Here is a 21608-nt window from a genome sequence, read left to right as displayed (position 1 = left end):
ACAATGCGTTAAGCTAATCAAGCTATGCTGAAAACGAAAATAAAAGTAAAGCAGGCTGTTTGCTGTTTGCTGCAAGGAGGCAAAATTGCTGGGAGGCAGAGGCAGATTTCTTTTTCTTGTTTTCCTCGCCAAAAAAGGTTGGTGCGTCTTATAGTCCAGTGCGTCTTATGCTCCAAAAAATACGGTAAATCAAAGCTGACTTGAGGGCACGCACACAATCTCTCTCTCTCTCTCTCTCTCTCTCTCTCTCTTTCTCTCTCTCTCTCTCTCTCTCGTCAGCTTTGAGTCCTGGTGATTGCCTGGACAAGTCTCCACAATTTTCTTGGCAAGATTTCAGAAGTGGTTTGCCTCCTTCCCAGGGCTGGGCTGGGCCAAGGTCACCCAGCTGGTTTTGTGCCTCAGGTAGGACTAACACTCGTGGTCTCCTGGTTTCTAGACTTCAGCCTTAACCATTATGCCAAACGGGCTCTTATGCCAATTTCTAGTAGGAGTGCTCAAATGACCAAGGAGTATTTTTTTTTTTTTTTTGTGCCAAGGGGAAATGATTCAGCAGAATCAGCTTCTACTTTGTTTGCCATCTTTATTAGATGGATTAGGTAAATTCACTCCTCCTGCTTGCTACAGCGGAAATACCTCTGTCTCTCGGACTTTCTGCCAAAGTGAAATTGAAAACAGGAATGGACATTGTTCCAACAACTGCGAAGCAATCTCAATTCCCCCGTAGCTCCATGGATGGAAAGAAGTTGGGATGAATTGGGTGTGTCTGTGTGTGTGTGTGTGTGGGGGGGGGGTAGTCGTTTTTGCCAAGATGCCCCAAATAAATTGGGCTAAATAAGCTTTCGACTTATGCCCAACATTTCTGCTGCTAAGTGAGACATTTGCGAAGTGAGTTTTGCCCCATTTTATGACTTTCCTGGCCATAGTTGTTTAGTGAATCACTGTAGTTCTTAAGTTAGTAACATGGTTGTTAAGTGAATCTGGCTTCTCCATTGACTTCGCTTGTAAGAAGGTCGCAAAAAGGAATCACAGGATCCCAGGATACGGCAAACCGTCATAAATATGAATAAAGTTGCCAAATTTCTGCATTTTGATCATGTGACCATGGGGATGGTACAACAGTCACTAATGTGAAAAATGATCATAAGCCGCTTTTTTCAGTGCCATTGTAATTTCCAATTGTCACTAAATGAACTGTTGTAAGTCAAGGACTACCGGTAATTTTTTTTCCCTCCAGGGAAGACTGCATTATTTGGCAAATGTTAAGAAGGCTCATTACCAACCACTGTTGGTACGATCAATAAAACTAACTTTAGAATGCAGAACCTTGCCTAATAATTATGTTACTATACTGTACATACTAGCTTTTAAAGAGATTAAATTTTCCAACCCTTAACCATAAGCATTATTGGCTATGACTGGGGGCAATTCTTCAAGATCTTAGGTAAGCTTTCCTTCCCAAAATTGAAAGATTAGGGGACAAAACAGACCAAATATCCCAGCCCATATGCCGGGGGTACCAAAATTCTTCTGCTCATCGGCCCCTTTATTAATGTTTTGATTGTTCACCAACTCCCAAAGATTTATTACATGAAAACAATTTAATAAATAGAATAGAATAGAATAGAATAGAATAGAATAGAATGGAATGGAATGGAATGGAATGGAATGGAATGGAATGGAATGGAATAGAATAGAATAGAATAGAATAGAATAGAATAGAATAGAATAGAATAGAATAGAATAGAATTCTTTATTGGCCAAGCGTGATTGGACACACAAGGAATTTGTCTTTGGTGCATAGGCTCTCAGTGTACATAAAAGAAAAGATACATTCATCAAGAATCATAAGGTACAATATTTAATGATACTCATAGGGTACAAATCAGGGGTGAAATCTAAAATGTTACTGCCGGTTCTGTGGGCGTGGCTTGGTGGGGGGGGGGTTTAATGTGATTGGGTGGGCGTGGCCAACTTTTTTTTTTTTACTTTTAAAAGCATTTTTTCTACAACCTTAAGAGGTTGCAGAAAAAAAATGCTTTTAGAAGCTTCTGAAGATCAGGCAAGTCAGCTGGGATCGCCAGAGGCTTTGAAAGGCATTTTTTCCCCCTACAACCTATTTGGCTGAAGAGGTTGCAGAAAAAAATGCTTTTAGAAGCCTCTGACGATCCCAGCTGAGCCGCGCGATCATCAGATGCTTTTTTTAAAAAACTTTTAAAAGCATTTTTTTGGCCGAAGAGGTTGTAGAAAAAATGCTTTTAAAAGTGAAAAAAACAGCCTCTGATGATCGCACGGCTCAGCTGGGTATTTGGGGGGGGCACGGGCGCAGGGATTTTTGCTACCGGTTCTCCGAACCACCCGCCACCATCGCTACCGGATTGGGCGATCCAGTCCGAACAGGGAGCATTTCACCCCTGGTACAAATAAGCAATCAGGATGCTTATTTGTTAAAATGCTACTTTAATTAAAAAAAATACTCTGAATAACACGAGTGGACAATCCAATTGATTTTGGGGATTCAATATTAACCATTTTGGAAAACCCTGAGATACTCCGTAAGGAACACACTAAAATCAGATTGTGTGGTTGGAAAAAGCTCTTATTTAAGGTATGGCTGAGAATCAAAGCAGCCAGGTATACTTTGAATGTCAAAATGACCTTTTAATAAAGTTTGTTGGCTTTGTTATAGAGATAAATCCGAGACATCTTTCCAAACCATTGTGCTTGTTAGACAATGAAATAGATTATGCTGACCCTTTCCATTCACCGCATGGCTCCTTGCCCAATGACGCTATCACAACAAAGGTACAACAAAGGAATACAGTTATAAAAAATGAAGTTATCTGCCAGTAAGCCCAACCCAGAAGGCAAAAGAGAAAATTTACCGTAAAGACCGCTTGGAGGTTGTTAAGCTTTTCAATTTCCTTCGGCATTCCATTACTTCCCCAACGAACCAGGTAGTTTTCACTAAAATAATAGTAATAATATAATAATAAAAGACCTGCAAATAGAAATAGAACGACTGTGGCAAAAGGAAGCAAAGGTAGTACTTTTAATATTGCAAATAGTAATGCTGCATAGGGACTTGGGGTGCAATCCCAAAACAACTGGAGCACCACTTGAGCACCATCGGAAGTGACAAAATGACCATTGGTCTATCAAACATCTGCATCTGCCTGTCCCAGGTCCTTGGTAAAGACTCAATAGGTGGATAAAAGAGGCAAATCCCGCCTGAACATCTGGCTGACTGTGTGAATACTGGACAATAGTCATTTATTTATTTTATTTTATTTTATTTATTTTATTCAGCTTATATGCCGCCCTATCTCACAATGGACTCAGGGCGGCTCACAACAATAAAACACAAGCCACAATAAAAAAGACTAAAATCTAAAAAATTTAAAATTAACCCATTAAAACCCTTAAAACCCCGTCATCAGACCAGGTCAAGGGATTTGAAAAGCCAAGTTTTTAATTCCCGGCGGAAGGTGCGAAGGTCAGGCGCTAGTCGGAGCTCCAAGGGGAGTTGATTCCAGAGGGTGGGCGCCCCAACCGAGAAGGCTCTACCCCTGGGGGCCGCCAGCCGCCACTGTCTAGCCGACGGCACCCTGAGTAGGTCCTCTCTATGGGCGCGAACCGGGCGATGGGATGTTGTTGCTGGCTGTAGGTGGTCCGCCAAATATCCTGGTCCTATGCCATGTAGGGCTTTATAGGTCAACACCAGCACCTTGAATCTCACCCGGAGGGCAACCGGTAGCCAATGCAAACCGCGCAGGAGAGGTGTAACATGGGAGTATCGGGATTCTCCCATCACAACCCGTGCGGCTGCATTCTGCACCAGCTGAAGCCTCCGAGTGATCCTCAAGGGCAGCCCCATGTAGAGAGCATTGCAGTAGTCAATCCGTGAGGTGACCAGCGCATGCGTAACTGTGCATAGGGCATCTCGGTCCAAGTAGGGACGCAACTGGCGCACCAGACGTATCTGGGCGAATGCCCCCCTGGTCACGGTCGTTATCTGGTCTTCTAAGCTCAACCGTGAATCCAGAAGGACGCCCAAGTTGCGCACCCTGTCTACAGGGGGCAAAACTTCACCCCTTATAGTCAGCGATGGCACCTCTCCCCTGAACCGAGATGCCGGTACCCACAGCCATTCGGTCTTGGCCGGGTTGAGTTGCAATTTGTTTCTACCCATCCAGACCCGTACCATTTCCAGGCACCAGGCCATCACATCGAGGGCATCACTGGGTTGGTTCGGGGTGGAAATACATAGTCATGCAAATCACTTTGCCCAGCATTAAAACAATGCCAAGGCTGAAGCTCATTTTATGTCCAAGATGAATGGCAAAGGGAAACAGATTTTTCAGGTGCTTTGGCTTTTATACAAATAAAACAAGGAAGTCCTTCTGATTCTAAATTGCAACATATTGTGAGCCAGTGTCCAAAAGAAAAGAAAAGAAAGAGAAAGAATAAGGGCACGAAGAATTGCCTTAAATGGAAATTATAGTCTTTGAGACTTTTCCCGCCTCCCCCCCCTTAGGAATAAGATCAGCAAAGGGGAAACTGATAGAAGAGATAGATCTAAAGCACTTGAATATTGTTCGCAACAACATTTTTACAGTTTTATTCAATTATAATGGCTAAGCCACTGGTCCCTGTTGTTTTTTTTTTTTTAATGAAAAAGGACAGTCGTTTTCTTCAAACTAAAAATCAGCTTTTCATCTTCATAACAGGCCTGTATGAGATACAGGTAGCCCTCGACTTACACTAGTCCATTTAGTGACTGTTCAAAGTTACAATGGCACTGAAAAAAAAATGACTTGTGGCCATTTTTCACACTTATGACCCTTGCAGCATCCCTATGATCACATGATCAAAATTCAGACGCTTGGCAACTGACTTATATTTATGACGGTTGCAGCATCCCGGGGTCATGTGATCGGCTTTTGCAATCTTCTGACACGCAAAGATTTTTTTTTTAATTTGATTTATATGCCGCCCTTCTCCGGAGACTCAGGGCGGCTTACAATGCGTTAAGCAATAGCCTTCATACTTTTGTATATTTATACAAAGTCAGCTTATTGCCCCCACAAACTGGGTCCTCATTTCACCTACCTTTGAAAGGATGGAAGGCTGAGTCAACCTTGAGCCTGGTGAGATTCGATCTTACTTTAATTGCAGACAGCTGGTGTTAAATTACAGTGCTTTCAGTCTGCTGAGCCACCAGGCCCTTTTTAATTAATTTATTTAATGGGGAAGCCAGATTCATGTAACAACCGATTTACTAACTCAACAACTGCAGTGATTGACTTATTTATTAGTGATATTTCTATGCCGCCCACTCTCCGAGGACTCTGGGCGGCTTACACCAAGGACAGTATACTAAATAGCATATTGCCCCCTAACAAACTGGGTCCTCATTTTACCCACCTCGGAAGGATGGAAGGCTGAGTCAACCTTGAGCCGGTGAGATTTGATCCGCTGATCTGCTGAACTAGTAGTCAGCTGAAGTAGCTGCAGTACTGCACTCTAACCACTGCGCCACCTCGGCTCATGATTTAACAACTGTGGCAAGAAACGTCATTAAATGGGGCAAAACTCACTTAAGAATTTTGGGCTCAATTGTGATTGTAAGTTAAGGACTACCTGTATTGTTAAGCATTAAAGTCAGAATAGAATAGAATAGAATAGAATAGAATAGAATAGAATAGAATAGAATAGAATAGAATAGAATAGAATAGAATAGAATAGAATAGAAAATGGAAATGGAAATGGAAATGGAAATGGAATGGAATAGAATAGAATAGAATAGAATAGAATAGAATAGAATAGAATAGAATAGAATAGAAAAAAAATATGGAATGGAATGGAATGGAATGGAATGGAATAGAATAGAAAATATGGAATGGAATGGAATGGAATGGAATGGAATAGAATGGAATGGAATAGAATAGAATAGAATAGAATAGAATAGAATAGAATAGAATAGAATAGAATAGAATAGAATAGGATTTTTTATTGACCAAGTATGATTGGGCACACAAGGAATTTATCTTTGGTGCATATGCTCTCAGTGTACATAAAAGAAAAGATACGTTCATCAAGAATCATAAGGTACAACACTTAATGATAGTCATAGGGTACAAATAAGCAATCAGGAAACAATATCAATCTAAATCTTAAGGCTACCAGCAACAAGGTTACAGTCATACAGTCATAAGTGGGAGGAGATGGGTGATAGGAACAATGAGAAGATTAATAGTAGTGCAGACTTAGTAACTAGTTTGACAGTGTTGAGGGAATTATTTGTTTAGCAGAGTGATGGCATTCGGGAAAAAACTGTCCTTGTGTCCAGTTGTTCTGGTGTCATCATAAATCTTGGTGATTACAGCCAACATACTGCAGCATACAACCAACATTCCCTAAGACAGGTTTTAGAAAAAGGTTCCACTAGCAACATACCTAATAAATTTGGATTGGTCTGGATCATAAAGGCTCATAAGCAGCTCTGCATCCTCACCAATATTGCAGACAAAATTCTTGAAATTGATGTACAGGCTGTAAGTGTGGGTATTATTGAAGATAGACTGTCCTCGCCGGTCTACATTCTGTTGAAGAGACTTGTTGGGAAGAAGAGATTAAAGGAAATGTGAGAATGTAGAAAGAGCTAAATTATCCAATAAAACTGTCAGTTTTTCCAGCCATTATCTAAGTAAGACTATTTTAGTTTCCCTAAAACGGAAAGTGTGGCCTGCTCACACACCATGGCAACATGTATGTAGAATCAGGGCTGTGATTAAATGAATTTTGTGATCAGCTAAAAGATCAAAATATCTGAATACACAACTCATACCTACAGTAGCCAATGCTTGCTTCTTTCTTTCTTTCTTTCTTTCTTTCTTTCTTTCTTTCTTTCTTTCTTTCTTTCTTTCTTTCTTTCTTTCTTTCTTTCTTTCTTTCTATTGTATAGCCACCCAACTCAACTCAATGACTGTGGGTGGCTTACAATTGAAATTCTACTTATAATAGCTGAAACTATTTTAAATAAATAAATAAATAAACAAATAAATAAATAATTTTATTACAATTCAAATTTTACTTCTAAAAGCTGGAGACACTCTCTTTTCTCAGTTCTAAGATGATTCCAGGCACCACAATATATCAACCATAATGTAACATTGGAAGTTCAAAAGTAGGGTTAGAAAACAGTACTTCACAGGAAGAGTAGTGGAAGCTCGGAACCAACTTCCAGTGGATGTAGTGCATCAAACATCACTAATTGAGATAACATGACAGTCACCCAACAAAAAAATAAAAATAAAATAAAAGTTAAAAAAATATAAAAATGAAAAGAAGAGAAAGAAAGAAAGAAAGAAAGAAAGAAAGAGAAAGAGGGAGAGAGGGAGAGAGAGAGAGAAAGAGGGGAAGGGAGAGAGAGAGAGAAAGAAAGAAAGAAAGAAAGAAAGAAAGAAAGAAAGAAAGAAAGAAAGAAAGAAAGAAAGAAAGAAAGAAAGGGAGAGGAAGAGAGAAAGAGGGGAAGAGAGAGAGAGAGAAAGGAAGGAAGGAAAAAAGAAAGAAAGAAAGAGGGGGGAGAGGGAGAAAGAGAGAAAGGAAGGAAGGAAGGAAGGAAGGAAGGAAGGAAGGAAGGAAGGAAGGAAGGAAGAAAGAAAGAAAATAAAAATAAAAATAAAAATAAAAATAAAAATAAAAATAAATCAAGCCACCAGGTCTTTTTTCTGCCATCAGTTTTCCATGTTTCTAAGTACACACACACACTTTCTCCTTCCAATGTATTATTCTACCTGTACATTTAAATCAAGAGGTTAATCAAACAAAACTCCCAGAAAGATGAAGTTTTTATCTTGTCACATGAGAGTTTAATTAAACTTTCTTCCATGGGTTATTAGCAATACTAAACAGCATGATTGTTTTATTAACAGGTATTAAACTCAGCTCCATCTTATTTATGCTTGCAACATGAAGCAAATACCCGAATTTCCCTTTTAATGTTTGATGAATTAAATCTGCTGGGCTTCAAATCCAGTCCAAGGTACATGTAAAAGGCTGAATTAAACCAGGACTCAGGAAGATAGTTATAGAACAGGGAAAATCTGAACAACTTAATCCTTTCTCTACCATTGGTGAATGCATGTTCAACATCAGTGGTGAAATCCAATTTTTTTTACTACCGGTTCTGTGGGTGTGGCTTGGTGGGCGTGGTGTGGCTTGGTGGGCGTGGCAGGGGAAGGATACTGCAAAATCCCCATTCCCTCCCCACTCCTGGGGGAAGGATATTGCAAAATCTCCATTCCCACCCCACTCCAGGGGGAAGGATATTGCAAAATCTCCATTCCCACCCCACTCTGGGGCCAGCCAGAGGTGGTATTTGCAGGTTCTCTGAACTACTCAAAATTTCTGCTACCTGTTCTCCAGAACCTGTCAGAACCTGCTGGATTTCACCCCTGTTCAACATGTAATTTCCCCACTACACAAGACTTCAGCCCTTAAACTCCACTGGAGATAAAGCACTGGATCTCTTTCTGGTTTTTTTTTTCCCCCCTAAGGGATTTCTTCAAAGTGAAATGGTGAAATGTTCATTTAGGCCCAGAAAATATTTCCAATTCTCCCCCCCCTTAAAAAGAAAGTACTTGTAAAATGTCCAGGTCGAGGTGGCGCAGTGGTTAAAGTGCAGTACTGCAGCTACTTCAGCTGACTGCTAGTTCAGCAGATCAGCGGATCAAATCTCACCAGCTCAAGGTTGACTCAGCCTTCCATCCTTCCGAGGTGGGTAAAATGAGGACCCAGATTGTTGGGGGGCAATATGTTATTTAGTATACTGTCTTTGGTGTAAGCCGCCCAGAGTTCTCGGAGAGTGGGCGGCATAGAAATATGACTAATAAAAAATAAATAAATAAAATAAAAATAAATCCTAGGCAAGCAGAAAGGCTGCTCACCATCGCTAAAAAAAGCACAGCAATTATTGATCATGCTGATATTGAAACGTTGAGAAGGAAGTACAAGTTCTATTTGTTCGAAGCATAGCCTCACCACACACTTACATCATGTCATACTGCTGTGAATCTCTTTTGGGTTCCATTATTGCATAAAGTTATTTTTGGGCCAACTTCCTGATCAGGAAACGAAATGCTAAAAAAAAACCCTGTACCTTTTCTTCTTGGATCCTGTCGTCAATTCTTTTGGATGCTGTCTCGTGTGCTTTAAAGAGTGAAATCATGCTGGTAACGTCTGGATCCAGTATGTTCCCATTATCATCACGCACCACCAGGTCCAGTCCCAAAATCCTTGCAAATAATTCAGAAAAACAAGGAGGTAATCAAGAGCAAAGAGGAGACATATTAGAATAAACCCATCAGGACAAAATTCAGCCAGTTCATCTGTATTTGAAGACAGCAAAGTCCACATTCTGGACAGAGGGGACTGCTGGTTTAAAAGAGCGGTCAAAGAGGCCATCTATGTTAAAACTGAACAGCCCTCTCTCAACAAAGGGGCAGGATATCTCACCACCTCCTTCCTGTTTACAACAGTCCTTTCAGCAACTCCAAGAAGGCTCCACACCCATTTGCACTATTCAGGTGACTTTGAGGGCATAGATAAACATCCAAGTGGCCTCAATGACTCTTGAGAGAGAGCGATAATGACCAGATGACTGCAAGGAACATAACTCCTTCCATTCGCCACCATTCAGTCAGAACTGAAAAAGCTTCTTGGATGAGAAGCGAAACGTCTTCAAGGAAAAAAATAAGAAAGTCCTGTTGCCTTTTGAAAAAGCACCTTTGGGACGAGGGCAAAGAGAGAGACCTAAAAAATCCGGACAGATAACATTTGCCCTCTTCACTTTAATGGCAATAATTTTTCAATTAAACGAAGAATCCAAATCCTAGATCAGGTTATATCTATTTCCAGCAGATGTTTTTAAAAGTCTTCCTTTATCTGCATATCACTGAAAGCTAACTAAACACTTCATATAAAGGAAAATAACACTATCCAGATTCAAGGAAAATGTGAAAGAATTTTGCACAGCTAAAGGAAGAAGTGTACATATACTTAAAATAATTTAATAACAAAATCTGGAACAGGAAGTATGAAGTTCCCCACTGCAAAGTTCCCACTTTAAGGGTAGCTGTAGCCATGAGTTATCCAAACTTTTCCCTATGCAGTTCTAGGATCTTTTAGGAAGCTTCAAACAAGAACTGAAATGCTCAGCAAATGCTGCCGATGAAGCAACATTATGGCTGTTAGGATATGGTGTAAGCCTAACAGAATTTGAACAGGTATATATTAGCCCGTCCAAAGGGGAGAATATTAGGATATGGTATAAGGTTGTCCAGGCAATATATGTGTGCTATAACTTTAAATGAGTTCTGTAACTTTAAGATGTAATGCTGAGTAATTTTACTGATGAGTCATTGTAATTGACTGCTGACTGACTGCTGACTGCAATTATCCTAATTGTACTGTTGAGTCATTGCACTGCTGACTCCACTTATCTTAAGTGGATAATTACTAGTGTAAATGGTATATAAGAAGAGAGCCGAGCTATAGTCATTGTTGGTTGACTTGTTGGTTGGAACTGTTACCGTCATGTGTGAAGGAGCTCTCATCGTGGATGGATCTGCTACCATCGTGATTTGTTACCAGCGTTGAATTGCTGTTTATTACCTACTGCTATTTTGTATGGTAAGAAGATTTCTGTAACTCCGGACTGATTTGAATGGCTACAGACTTGGATTGACTAAAAGACTATGCAACTGTTTTTCACTACAAAGTAAAAGCTTTGTTAAACCAGTTTGTATGTATTGTATTCATTGCTCTCAGTACCGTTTCTCTGTGCACTTGCTCTGCTGGTTGGTTAACACAACAATATCCTTAACACTGGCTACAAATAAATTTAGTATCTAAGGCAGGGATGTCCAACCTGGCAACTTTAAGACCTATGGACATTAACTCCAGTGGTGAAATCCAATTTTTTTTTACTACCGGTTCTGTGGGTGTGGCTTGGTGGGCGTGGCTTGATGGGCATGGCAGGGGAAGGATACTGCAAAATCTCCATTCCCACCCCACTCCAGGGGAAGGATACTGCAAAATCCCCATTCCCTCCCCACTCCTGGGGGAAGGATATTGCACCACTCTGGGGCCAGCCAGAGGTGGTATTTGCTGATTCTGTGAACTACTCAAAATTTCCACTACCGGTTCTCCAGAACCTGTCAGAACCTGCTGGATTTCACCCCTGGTCAACTCCCAGGGGAATTCTGGGAATTGAAGTCCACAAATCTTAAAGCTGCCAAAGTTGGACACTCCTGATCTAAGGGTTTCTTTTACATTTTATTTATTCAATCCATTTACTCTGTCACTCTAAGCAGCGAACAAAACAAAACAGTGAACACGAACCAAACCAAAATACGACACAAACTAAATGGAAGAGAACGAAGCACTGAAGGTGTTACCTGGTTTGTTAATGAAAACAACCAATCTCTGAAAGCACCAAGGACAAGGGGTGAAATCCAGCAGGTTCTGACAGGTTCTGGAGAACCGATAGTGGAAATTTTGAGTAGTTTGGAGAACTACGCAAATAACACTTCTGGCTGGTCCCAGAGTGGGGTGGGAATGGAGATTTTGCAATATTCTTCCCCCAGAAGTGGGATGGGAATGGGGATTTTGCAGTATCCTTCCCCTGCCTTGCCCACCAAGCCACACCCACCAAGCCAAGCCACGCCCACCAAGCCATGCTCACAGAACAGGTAGTAAAAAATGTTGGATTTCACCAGTGCCAAGGACCACGCATAAACTCAACATCCAGAGCTATCTGATTTGGATGGGCATTAATATCTGCGGTAACTGATAGGTGCACAAAATCTGGATATTGCTAGTGTTGGATTCAAAGCATCCTTGCCTACTTATGATCCAAATGTTGGACCTTTCTAGAGCCAATCTATATGAGGGCTGGATCTCTCATGGTGAGTGATAGCCAAAGACCAAAATGATGCATTGCTATAACACAGAGGTCTTCAAACTTGGGAGCTTTAAGACTTGTGGACTTCAGCTCCCAGAGAATTCTGGGAGGTGAAGTCCACAAGTCTTAAAGCTGCCAAGTTTGAAGACCTCTGCTATAACAAGACCCAGATGGCCACAGCTCCTCCCATCCAAAAACTTGGAGATTCTTAGCCCACTGCACCATCCCAGTAGAGGAGGAGGTGCACAATTTGTAGTTTGTGTTAGGATATTTATTTATTTATTTATTTATTTATTTATTTATTTATTTATTTATTTAGATTTGATTTGATTTGATTTGATTTGATTTGATTTGATTTGATTTGATTTGATTTGATTTGATTTGATTTGATTTGATTTGATTTGATTTGATTTATATGCCGCCCTTCTCCGGAGACTCAGGGCGGCTTACAATGTGTTAAGCAATAGCCTTCATACTTTTGTATATTTATACAAAGTCATCTTATTGCCCCCACAATCTGGGTCCTCATTTCACCTACCTTAGAAAGGATGGAAGGCTGAGTCAACCTTGAGCCTGGTGAGATTCGAACTTACAGTAATTGCAGACAGCTGGTGTTAATCACAATGCTTTTAGTCTGCTGAGCCACCAGGCCTATGGATATGGTTTGAGCCTAACAGGTTGTCCAGGCAATATATGTGTTCTGTGACTTTAATATGAATATGTACTGTGTGACTTTAAAGTTTTACTGCTGATTCATTGTAATGCTGAGTCATGCTGTAATTAGATAATCACTGGCTGTAAATGTATTTAAGAAAGGTACTGTAAAGTATTCAGTTGATGATATGCTACCATAGTGTGTGGAGTTGCTATCATTGTGCTATCATCGTTGGATGGATCTGCTACCATCGGGGTTTGTGAACCAGAGTGAGTTTGTTATTCTAACCGACTACTGTTTGTGTGGTAAGAATATTTTTGTATCACTGGACTGATTTAACTGGCAAAGACTTGGATTGATTTAAAGACTATGAGATTGTTTTTTCACTATAAAGTAAACTTTTGATAAACCAGTTTGCACATCTCTTATTCATTGCTCTCAGCAACGTTTCTCTGTGCTCTACACTCTGCTGGTTGGTAACACAACAACAATATCCTTAACAGTTTGCTTCTACTTTAAACAGAATTTTCATTTTATGCTTTGTAGTTGCTGGATTTACACCTGAAGAGCTTTCCTAGTTACTACAACAAACCAGCTTACCGAAAGAGTTACCGCACATATATTCTGGAATCCCTGTCTGCCGGACTTTTAGTCTAATTGTCAGCCCTGGAAGCCAATCTTTTTCTCTGGATCTTCAGGGCTGCCACACTCAGTGCTGTGGGAAACTGGGAGGGGGGATTGCATGGAGTAGCAGGGATATCTAGCCATAATAACATTCCTTTCTCTGAGAGTCAAGGACATCCAGCCTGCACCTGGAATGGTGTAACTGGGAGGCATCTCCAGTTGGGACGGTGCATTGATTGGACTGTATGATGGACATGTGGGTGCTGGGCAGGGACTTGGACTTTTTTTGGGGTGTGGAAAACCTGGAAGCTTTCAGATTCGGGTTTTCCCAGATGTGCCGATATGACATCTCTAATAAAATGGAACTTTGAGGAACTTCTGGCCTCAGAGTCTTCTTTCGTTGGGGGCGTTACTTGGAACCCAGACACTAATATCAGTCAAGAGAAGTTGGACAATCTTGCAGTATTTTTGGCAGCCACATAGAAGTAGTTTGCTATTGACATTTCTAGGAAATTCTGCAACTTGGAGCCTGGTTTAGCTCAACAGACAGAAGCACTGTAATTTAACACCAGCTGTCTGCAATTAAAGTAAGATTGAATCTTGCCAGGCTCAAGGTTGACTCAGCCTTCCATCCTTTCTAAGGTAGGTAAATTGAGGACCCAGTTTGTGGGGGCAATAATATGACTTTGTATAAATATACAAAAGTATGAAGACTATTGCTTAACGCACTGTAAGCCGCCCTGAGTCTCCGGAGAAGGGTGGCATATAAATCAAATTAAAAAAAACAACAACTTTCCAGCACAGTCTAAAACTGTGACATTTTATGGTAATTGCTATCCAACTATAATCAAACCTGATTCTGCTTAATTTCCAAGTCTCTCTTTCTTTCTCTCTCTCTCTCTCGCGCGCAAACATATGCACACAAGAATGTATGTATGTATGTATGTATGTATGTATGTATGTATCAGAGGTGGTATTCAGCAGGTTCTGACCAGTTCTGGAGAACTGGTAGTGGAAATTTTGAGTAGTTCGGAGAACCAGTAAATGCCACCTCTGACTGGTCCCGCCCTCATCTATTCTCTGCCTCCCGAGTCCCAGCTGATTGGGAGGGAATGGGGATTTTGCAGTAACCTTCTCCTGGAGTGGGGTGGGAATGGAGATTTTACAGTATCCTTCCCCTGCCACGCCCACCAAGCCATGCCCACCAAGCCATGCCATGCCCACCAAGCCACGCCCATAGAAACGGTAGTAAAAAAATTTGAATCCCACCACTGATATGAATGAATGAATGAATGAATGAATGAATGAATGAATGAATGAATGAATGAATAGGGTAGGTGTGCAGACTACAGGAATTGAGTTGTGGCTGCAAGTTCAGCCCTCTACTCCTTCTAGTTATGAAGTGCAACATATTTAAAAAGTGCCAAGCTATTGGAGGAAGTTTGTTGTGTGCAAGGGAAAATAGGTGTCTGGTGGATTTGGAGGTATCTCCATCCTCTAGAGCTCTTTAGAATCAAAATCTCCAGCACCTGTTCCTCAAGCGCTAGCTCTGGCATCTGGACAACCCTGTGCTTATTCACTCAATGTGCCACTTGTCCCATAATCTAGTGTGAAATCAGGCTTGGTGTATCAACTCTAAAGAAGTGTTTGGGAAAGGGCAGGAGAACAAAGGAAAATAGGATCCAAAATGAAATGGCAATATAAAATAAAGTGTCGTGCATACAGAAGTGAGATTCACAGCTTGATGGGAATAAATGTGCTTTTATTTGAAATTGTATCCGTGACTTTAGGTAGCTGGAAAATCCTGCAGGCAAACATAAGCTTTGTGCGAATGGGGGAGGAGGGGTTGAAAAACCTCTACCATGAACCTTGACTGAAAACATACAGTTTCAGATATCCAGCACACTGCTGATATCCAACAGCTGTCAAGACCAGAGATGGATCTTAGTTGGTGGCAGAGTTTGTACTTTGCAGCCACTATTGGACTCTTAGCCTTTATGAGATGAATAATGGGAGCTGACAATATGAGCATTAACAGTAAATGAACAAATACCGTGTTTCCCTGAAAATAAGACCCTGTCTTATATTTTTCTGAACTCCGAAATAAGTGCTTGGCCTTATTTTCGGGGTTGTCTTATTATTTTGGGGCGCATGGAGCAAGACGGGGTTCCTCTTACCATCTTACCTGATTTCCAGCTCTGTCTCCCTAATCCTAACCAGAGGAAATGGCAGGGACCAGCTGTGCATGCAGTTAAATATTTTCGGGGAGGGCTTATTTTTGGGGCGAGGGGCTTAATTTAGGCCATGCGCTCAAAAGCCCGATTGGGCTTATTATCAGGGGATGTCTTATTTTAGGGGAAACAGGGTAGCAAAAACAATTAAGAAAACCAAATGGAAAGAAATCAACAAAATATACTCAAGTAAGATGATTGCTCTATACAGGTAGTCCTCGACTTACGACCACAACTGAGCCCCACATTTCTGTCGTTTTGGTGAAACCTTTGTTAAGCGAGTTTTGCCCCATTTTACGACCTTCCTTGCCACGGTTGTTAAGCGAATCACTGCAGTTGATAAGTTAGTAACCCGGTTGTTAAGTGAATCTGGCTTCCCCATTTGACTTTGCTTGTCAGGAGGTCACAAAAGGGGATCACGTGACTCTGGGACACAGCAACGGTCATAAATATGAACCAGTTGTCAAATAGCTGAATTTTGATCGTGTGAAGATGGGGATGCTGCAAAGATTGTAACAAGTGCTGTTGTAACTTTGAACGGTTACTAAATGGACCGTTGTAAGGCAAGGACTACCTGTATATCCTAATGAAATGCCTGAACCCAAAGTCCACCTTTTTAAAAAATAAATCCATAAACTCAACTTTAAGAGCAGAGCTCATGAGATCAAGGAAACCCTGATGTCAACAAACTGGTCCATCATATCTAGACACACCAAGAACATTTTCTTTTCAAGCTAGTTATTCAGTGGGAGGATGTGACTGAAGTCTGAGAAAGACAGCCTGTGTTACCTGTTGCCATAATCAATTTTGGCGGTGACTTTCTTCTTGAGTTCAGCCAACTCATCCTTGGGGAGAGTGCCTGATAGGATCTGGGATCGCCATTCAATCAGACTATAAGTCATCTGTTGTACATGGCGAAAGAGGGAGCTTTTGTTCTCCTAGAGCAGACAAGAGATAAGAAACAGAAAATTAAACAAATAATACAGCAAAGTCATTCTGTACTAATAGGAAACTCATAAGAGAATATTTGTAGCTCAGGGTTGAACTGTTGGGTCCTTGGTGCCCTCTGAGTTGGGTTGTTTTCTTACAGATGCCAACAATCAACACCCAGATAAGCAGAGATCAACACAGGATTAATACCAGACCAATAATCAAGCAATAAAGAATACCTCAAGGAAGGAACTACCAACTCAGACAATCAAAGTGTAAACAACAGCTTAATCAAGGAACCAAGAACACTCTCACAAACATTGACAGGGCAAGCCCCTTGTATATAAGCAGAGAATTATCCACCTTCTAGCACTGATGAGGTTATCTAGTTGGGTAATGAAACATCTGCAAGAAAAGCTCAAAGGACCCGCAGGAAACTCATAGCATTCCACTATTCATTTCCCAAAGGATTAGACTGAATCCAAATGAATCACCTATATCAGTGATGGCTAACCTTTTTGCCATCGAGTGCCAAAAGCAGGGAGAGCATGGGGGGTCACGCGCACTTGTGCCCACACCCATAATTCTATGTGCCCTGCCCCCTGCGCATGCGCACATGACCCCCCCCATGCTCCCCCCACTTTTGGCATGTGATGGCACGGTGGGCCACCGGACTTCTGGTGGAACAGGAAGTCAGGAAACAGACCATTTCTGGCCTACAGAGGGCCTCCAGGGGGGTGAAGAAAGTCGTTTTCGTCCTCCCCAGGCTCCTAGAAAGACTCTGGAGCAAAAAACAGGCCTTCTGATCCTACCGGAGACCCTCCGGAGCCAGAAACAGTGTGTTTCCTGACTTCTGGTAGGCCCAGAAGGCCTGAAAATCAGCTGGCGGAGCTCAGCTCACGTGCCCACCAATATGGCTCTGTGTGCCACCTGTGGCACGCGTGCCATAGGTTCGCCATCACAGACCTATATATTAGATCACTGAACAGTATGTATTTGGTTATATCTTCCTGCCTTTCCAATTTATCTTCACAAGTTCACATTCTACAGTGGAAGTATACTTGGTAACTTTCAGCCAGCAAGGTTGTTAAAAGAAAAACATGGATGTAGTAGAACTATGCATGCCAGCTTGAGTTTCTGAAGGAAAGGCAGGACATAAAGCAAAATGTAACCACCTCTTTCTGGTTTCTAAAATTGTTCCTATGGTTATAATAGCCCATAAAGCTTACCCACTTGATCCCGTTATTTGCTTTGGGAGAGAACTTATGGTGGCCCAGTAAAGAGAATTAGTACTTACCACATACAGCCTATGCCAGATCACTACCCATTCTCGCAAAGTAGAGGTGAGTTCTTGGACCAATGGAAGTTCACTAGGAATTACTGTCTCATTTTGTCTATGGAAAAGTGGTTGAAATTATTGTTGGTCATTTACGGTCTGCCCAACAAACTGTTTTTAGGACTTACTAGATTTACATATATACATGTATTTGCATGTCTTATTTATTAATTAATTGAGGCCTTTGAACTCTGGTGCTGGAGAAGACTCCTGCAAGTCCCTTGGACTGGAAGGCAATCAAACCGGTCAGTCCTAGAGGAGATCAACCCTGACTGCTCTTTAGAAGGCCAGATCCTGAAGATGAAACTCAAAATACTTTGGCCATCTAATGAGAAGGAAGGATTCACTGGAGAAGAGCCTAATGCTGGGAACGATGGAGGGCAAAAGAAGAATGGGATGACTGGATGGCTGGATGGAGTCACTGAAGCAGTCGGCATGAGCTTAAATGGACTCCAGAGGATGGTAGAGGAAAGGAAGGTCTGGAGGAAAGTTGTCCATGGGGTCACAATGGGTCGGACATGACTTCGCAACTAACAACAACAATTTATTAATATTCTTCCATTATTGCTTTAAAAAAAGCTCCAAAAGTTTAACTTGGCTCATTATGGATGAGGCTACTGGGACTACTGAAAGGAAGCATTCCTCAGTCTCACCTGTCCATCTCCTAGACACTATTTCGTATCAGTTCTCAACTATTTGGTATAAATAAAACTTGTGAACACTGGATGAAATAATGCAGACAACTCTTTGCAGAACTCAGTTCACAGAATGGAACTTGTATAATTCAAAGAAATAGAATTCTAGGATTTGTTGCATTTTTTTTAAAAAAAATGATCTTGGCTACTCACCCACCATCTTGCACCGTTGCCTCCTTGAGATGAATGTAGGTTGCTGGGAAGATACCCTAAACAAAAGACAAAACAATCTATGACTTTATCAAATGGGTAGAGAACTATGAAAACAAGAATCTGAGGTTCAATCTTCTATCACTGTAGGAACTCTAGCCCAACAGCTCTATTTACCATCATGGATGGCAAAACGATTGCTATTTCCTATAATAAGTCAAAGAAGTATGATCTCGATCAATTTCTTCCTCTACTACTATAAGGAAGAAAAGTGTTCTGCCCCAGCTACGGACCCCAAAGAACGCAGCACACACAAAGTCTGTACAAACCTTAGTTTACTAAATTAAATCAGTCTTTTTCAAACAAAGGCTGTTAATTAACTTTCTTAACAGCCTACAAGAATCCAAAGAATAAATAATTGAAATCTTACTAGGATTGGCAGAAAGCCCAGAAGCAATTTGCAGAGAACTAAGATCCAGATGCGAAGGAGAGTGAATGAAGTTGTTCCTTGCAAATTGCCTCAGTCGGCGTTCCTCCTTAAATAGGCTAAGGGAGTGGCCAATTAGCCCCAAGCCTTACTCTCGAGGAGACCTCCTCCTGAGGAGCCACTCCTGCCTGTTGGCAGCTCTGCGCGCCCGTGCATCAAGAAGAGGCTCCTCTTCTTCTTCCTCTTCTTTTATGGAAGTTTCTGGAGGTTCTGAAGGCCCTGGCTGAATCCCCGCCTCTGGCACCACATCTTCTCCAGCCTCCCCATTGTCCGACTCGAGTGCCAGCTGCACAGGCTGCTGGCGCAGCACCACACCAGCCTCCTCGCTGTCGGAATCAGCTACTAGCTGCACAAGCCGCTGATGGGCCACAACAGAGTGACAAGTCACAAGCGCAAGAAAATCACAAACTCAGAGAGCCCCAAGGACCCACACTTCAACCCTGAGCTACAAATATCCTGTTCTATTGCTACTATAATATTGGTTATGTGAAGTTCTCTGAACGATCAGAGTCAAAGAGCTCCATTTCCTTCTTTACATATCCTTCCAAACCTTTGCTTTTTTCCTCTCTTGTTGAACTGCCTCTTGGAATACCGATAGGATGCTATGTTCCTTACATTTAGGATCTAAAGCATGAGTGGTACAAGAGATATTAAACTTGTCCCCTGTTGATATCCTAATCATCCTGAAAGTTTTTAGTAGGAAAGCTAGCAGGTAGCATCATTGAGCGACTCAAAACATACACACAAAAAAAGTGGGATGGTTTTGTATTCATTTATATTCTGGCAGAGAAGGGCACATATTTCCATAAAGAACTCCTTTCAATGCAATCTTAATTGATTATCACTGGTAGCTTTTAGAATTATGCACAAGGAAGCTGTGCCAGCAGTTTTAATCCATGAACAATAATCCCTCTAATGTAAGGATCATGCTAATAAATATGATAATTTGAAAAAGAAGAGGGTTAAAAGAAGACATCCTTTCCTCTGAAAGCATTAGAGAATTCCAGCTCCCACTGCTGGTCTTAATTTTATGCGGATGGTAAGTCAGTCCTAGAGGAAGTAGTTATATTCATAAGCAGCAAAATTCTAATAAACACCTAAACCATGCAATTTCCCCATCCCTTCCTTTAATTAACTCTGCCTCCAATTTTTCATTAGTCTAATCACAGAGACAGTTCCCTTCCTTGTAGATCGCATCAATTATCCAAATCAACAAACTTCTACTTTTTAAAAGATCAATTTTTCATACTTCAATTTGATGTCCAAATATAGATTGAAATTTATATTTTTTAAGATCTAAAGCCAATGCCACCCATCGGCAAATAACTATTCTTTTGTATTAATATACAGCATTTATTTAAGAAAATTTATATGGCCACCCAAGTCATTCTCAGTGACTCCCACTGGTATGCTTTGTTCCGTTAAAATCCTTCCAGAAAGCATGCTAGAAGCCAAACAGCCAAACTTTTCATGTTTAAAAGTAAAGGTTCCCCTCACACATATGTGCTAGTCGTTCCCGATTCTAGGAGACGGTGCTCATCTCCGTTTCAAAGCCGGAGAGCCAGCGCTGTCCGAAGACGTCTCCGTGGTCATGTGGCCGGCATGACTCAACACCAAAGGCGCACGGAACGCTGTTACCTTCCCATCAAAGGTGGTCCCTATTTTTCTACTTGCATTTTTTATGTGCTTTTGAACTGCAAGGTTGGCAGAAGCTGGGACAAGTAACGGGAGCTCACCCCATTACGCGGCACTAGGGATTTGAACTGCCGAACTGCCGACCTTTCAATCAACAAGCTCAGAGTCTTACCCACTAAGCCACCGCGTCCCTTTCATGTTTAGGGGCATAAATAATACACAAAGCTGATCAACGTGTCCTTATATAACTTGGCATGTTTCTTTCAATAATGTCAGTTTTGGAAAATCTACCTCCTTCCCCAAAATTGAACATTTCAAGCCCACCTCTCCATAATGCTGTTTTTGGCCACCATCAGAAAAAGATCCAAAAAGATTGGCTGCCATGTTTTTAAAAAGGCTCTAGTGATCCCTCATTCTAATATCCCAGCTAAGGATCATTTCTGTGAGCGGAAGAACTCTTTATGCACATCAACTGCTCAGAGACTGATGGGGTTTCACCCATTCCTCCCTCAAAAAGAAAGTCTTTCCAGAAAGATAAATGAGCTGTGGATTAAAGATCTGAGGAAAACATTGAGAATGAGATCCCCAACCACTTGCAAAGCTTACTTTGCTGTGGTAAATAATTTCCGCAGATCAAGACAGACTCAGTGACACTAATGCATTTCACACAGAACATCAAGATGGAAATGGCTCCAACACAGTTTAACGCTTTGATTGTCCCACTGTGATACAATGGAAGCTATCCAAGAGCGCAAAGAAGCTACTGTAGTTAGATTCTGGCTTGCTCGCTTGCTTGCCAGAGAAATCTAAAGGCACCTTACCAGTCTAGACAGGATCTGGATATAGTTCAAAGAAAAAGAATTTGGAAAACAGAAAACCAGTTCTATCACATCTCCCAAA

This window comes from Pituophis catenifer, unplaced genomic scaffold (genome assembly GCF_029215685.1).
Source record: "Pituophis catenifer annectens isolate HBS135680 unplaced genomic scaffold, rPitCat1.0.hap2 SCAF_12, whole genome shotgun sequence".
Lineage (NCBI taxonomy): Eukaryota > Metazoa > Chordata > Lepidosauria > Squamata > Colubridae > Pituophis > Pituophis catenifer.
Note: the sequence above shows the minus strand (reverse complement) of the source record.